This window comes from Glycine max, chromosome 3 (assembly GCF_000004515.6).
Source record: "Glycine max cultivar Williams 82 chromosome 3, Glycine_max_v4.0, whole genome shotgun sequence".
NCBI lineage: Eukaryota > Viridiplantae > Streptophyta > Magnoliopsida > Fabales > Fabaceae > Glycine > Glycine max.
Genome location: NC_016090.4, coordinates 30,644,804 through 30,648,599, shown reverse-complemented (window position 1 = coordinate 30,648,599; position 3,796 = coordinate 30,644,804). Strand labels below are relative to the sequence as shown.

At 31.2% G+C, this 3,796-nt stretch overlaps 1 non-coding gene across 1 annotated transcript; it reads right to left on the bottom strand.

Annotated features, from left to right (window-relative positions):
• Positions 1-2,901: 2,901 nt before the first annotated feature.
• Positions 2,902-3,031, bottom strand: MIR5030 (microRNA MIR5030). The gene has a single exon (NR_048811.1). It is a non-coding gene; the product is annotated as a microRNA MIR5030 (primary transcript).
• Positions 3,032-3,796: the final 765 nt, after the last annotated feature.

Sequence of the window (3,796 nt, the reverse complement as noted above, 5' to 3'; positions counted from 1 at the left end):
TCAATGCACATATATTAAAATATTATCAAATTTAATTTTTTGAAATTTGTGCAAAACTAGATGCAATTATTCTACTGCTTATATGGTTCTTTTTTTTTTTTTGTAACAACTATTGGTGTTGCTTCACTTAATTATCATATTGATTTTTCTATAAATTCTTATATTAAATTGAAACTATTTTTTGGTGTCCCTTTTAATTTTGCATTTATAAGTAGTTACTTATTGTTTTTAGTTGTTGCTATAATTATTTTCAATATAAGTAATATAATTAATAAATACTAAATCAAGTTGCATCATAAATAGATGGTAATTATTAACTAAGGTCTCTTCATTATTCAATGATGGAGTAGTCTGGTCAACAATTATCTAATCAACCTATAAATCAAGCCACGATAATAAATATCACCAATCTTGCTAATGCCATGCGAGATGGTGGAAGCATTATAGTTCATAACACTCAACCAGTTGTTGCTCCTAAAGTTGTAGTTCTCGAAAATAAAAAGAAACCAAACGCTAGCAGTAAACAAACAACCTTTATTGTTTGGAACTACTTCATAAAAAATCTTAATTATAATAATCTGATTGCATTGTGTAACCACCATGGTAAAGAATTTAGGTGTGATTCAAAGATAAATGGTACATCTAACCTTCTTATCCACATTACTCATTTATGTCCAAACTATCCCTATTCTGATGTCAATGATCCTACCCAAACAACCCTCACCTTTACAACTATAGAAAATAATACCCTTGTTGTTGCTAGCCAAAGATTTACTAAAAAGGCTTGTAAAAGGGTAGTTGTTATTATTGTCATTGTAGATAAACAATCATTTAGGGTTGTTGAGGGTGAGGGCTTTGAACAACTTTGTAGACAATTATAGCATCAATTCACTGTTCCATCAAGGTTTACAATTGTTAGAGATTGTTTTCAGGTGTATAAGGATGAAAAAATTAGGGTAAAGGCCTTTATGAAATCAAATTGTCCTAGGGTAGCCCTCACCACTAATTGTTGGACTTCTGTTCAGAACCTAAGTTATATGACATTCATTGCACACTTCATTGACGATAATTGGAAGTATAAAAAATGGATAATTATATTTTCATTAATGGCTAACCACAAAGGAGAGATGATATGGAAGAAAATTAAAGAGGTATTGAAGGAATGAGGACTCAGAAGTGTGTCCATAATCATGATTGACAATGCATCATCTAATGATGTTGCTGTGACATTTTTTAAGAAGAAATTGAAGATTATGGGTGGGTTAGTTATGGATGGTAAGTATTTCCATGTTAGGTGTTGTGCTCATATACTGAATTTGGTTATCAATAATGGTTTGAGAGATGTACACAATTCCATACCAACCATTAGGAATGTTGTTAGATTTGTAAGGTCTTCATCACATAGGTTAGGTTTAAAGAGTACATAGAGTTTTCAAATATTAAGTATAAGAAACCATGTGCCTTGATGTTCTACAAGGCGAAACCCCACATACCTCATGTTGGATGCTACTAAAATGTTCCAAGTTGCATTTGAGAAACTTGACAATTCAGAATCAAGCTATATTTGTTTTTTTTTGGGATGTTGGTCCCCTAACTGATGATGAGTAGAAGAATGCTCGAGCATTTATTTAGTTTTTGAAAATAATTTATGAGGCCACCAACTAGGGTCTTCTCCACATCATTGAATGTGAGTTTACACATTGCTTTAAGAATGTTTGTTTTCAATGTTGTATTTATTAATAATTTATTTTTAATGTGTTAGAGTGTCAAGCATGCTCAATAGGAGGACATGAAGAAGTTGGATATGCTTTTACATTTAGTCTAACACTCGATCACAATTAATGCTGTGACCGGTCTTATTTGACTTATTTGTGATTGCCTAACTGCCTTTCACTATTATAATTATTATTTTTATCATGTGAATTATGTTTATACACTTCAAATTTCTTATGTTGTAGACTATGTTTGATGAGAATGTTGATATGTGGCTGCATTTAATTGGTGTTTTGTCATCTTCTCAGCAATTGCAAGTTCATAGATGACAATTGAGGTTATTATGTCATAATTAGTGTTCAAATGTATAATGAATGTACTGGATTAATTATTAATTATTTGTATGGTTAACTTATTGTATACTTTCTTCATAGGTTTAGTATTTTAATATATGTAATTCTGATTAAGTTTATCATTTCCCCCTTTAAATGCATCTATTTCCATTAAAATTAACAAGTATTATTATAGCCACATAACTTATCAATTTTATATAATAATAATACTTGTCATTAGTTAATTCATTGTTTAAATGAATAATTTTCAAGGTTTAAAATTAAATTCTAATTAAAGTCAAAAGACTGATTATAGTTAAAATTGATAAGTGTATATAAATTTTTAGCATTTGGGCCATTATTATTATTTTGATTAAGTTTGTCGTTTGGGCCATTACAATTGACCAGCAGTAAATATTATTATTATTATTTTTTGTGGTGTTTTTTTATATAAAAATAAGTAAAATTCTTAAAAAAAATCTCAAAATTTTGTTTTCGGCCTAAAATCCTATTTCGGCCTAAAATGAGCCTAATCGAATGAACCCACTTGACCCAAAATGCAACCCACATGACTAGAAGTATCAAATGGGTCACGAAATGCTTTGGTTTGGATCATCTGGATTGATAGGTGGGACATGCTAGGTGCACCCAGCAATTAGGTGAATGGGCAAAATTGCCCTTGTATTAAAAAAATAATTCCTTTTTTCGGAAGAAGGTTCTTCCGGAGAAGCTACCAGAAGAAGGTTCTTTCAGTAGAACAAATTGTTCATCCGGAAAGTTTTCGGAAGAAGGTTCTTCCGGTAGAACAAATTGTTCTACTGGAAGAACCTTCTTCTGGAAACTTTCCGGAAGAACCTTCTTCTGGAAGAACAACAATTTGTTCTTCCGGAAGAACCTTCTTCCGGAAAGGTTCCGGAAGAAGGTTCTTCCGGAAAGCTTCCGAAAAAAGGTTCTTCCGGTAAAACACAAATTGTTCTTCACCGGAAGAAGGTTCTTCCGGTAGAACAAATTGTTCTATCAGAAGAACCTTCTTCCGGAGAAGTTATCGGAAGAACTTTTTCCGGTAGAACAAATTATTCTACCAGAAAAACCTTCTTCTGGAAACTTTTCGGAAGAACCTTCTTCTTGAAGAACAACAATTTGTTCTTCCGGAAGAACCTTCTTCTGGAAAGCTTCCGGAAGAAGGTTCTTCCGGAAAGCTTCCGGAAAAAGGTTCTTCCGGTAAAACACAAATTGTTCTTCCGGAAGAAGGTTCTTCCAGAAATCTTCCGGAAGAAGAAATTATTTTTTTTAATGCAAGGACAATTTTGCCCATTCACCTAATTGCTGAGTGCACCAGCAATGTTACTGGGTGCACCTAGCATGTCCCTTGATAGGTTTGGGGCTGATCTACTTAAACCCAACTGATGCTTAGCCCTATTCTTGGATTTAAAAAATTTTCTTCCCTACCAAATACTCTCCTAATGAAAAAGGGCTAAAAAAAATCTAAATCGAACATATATTTTAACTAGCTATCTAGTAACAAAACATATCAAGATATATAACAGAAATAATAATTATATTTAGATTTTATTTTTATATTTTCAACTAATTAAAAATTACTTTAGGAACAATTTTCAAAATAATTATTTAAAAAAATCAATAATTATATTATATATTACAAAAATTGTAGTCTGAAAAATAAAAATACAAAAACACCCTTCATTTTCCCTTTTAATTTTGAATTTATTAAAACATTCAATATTGTAGCT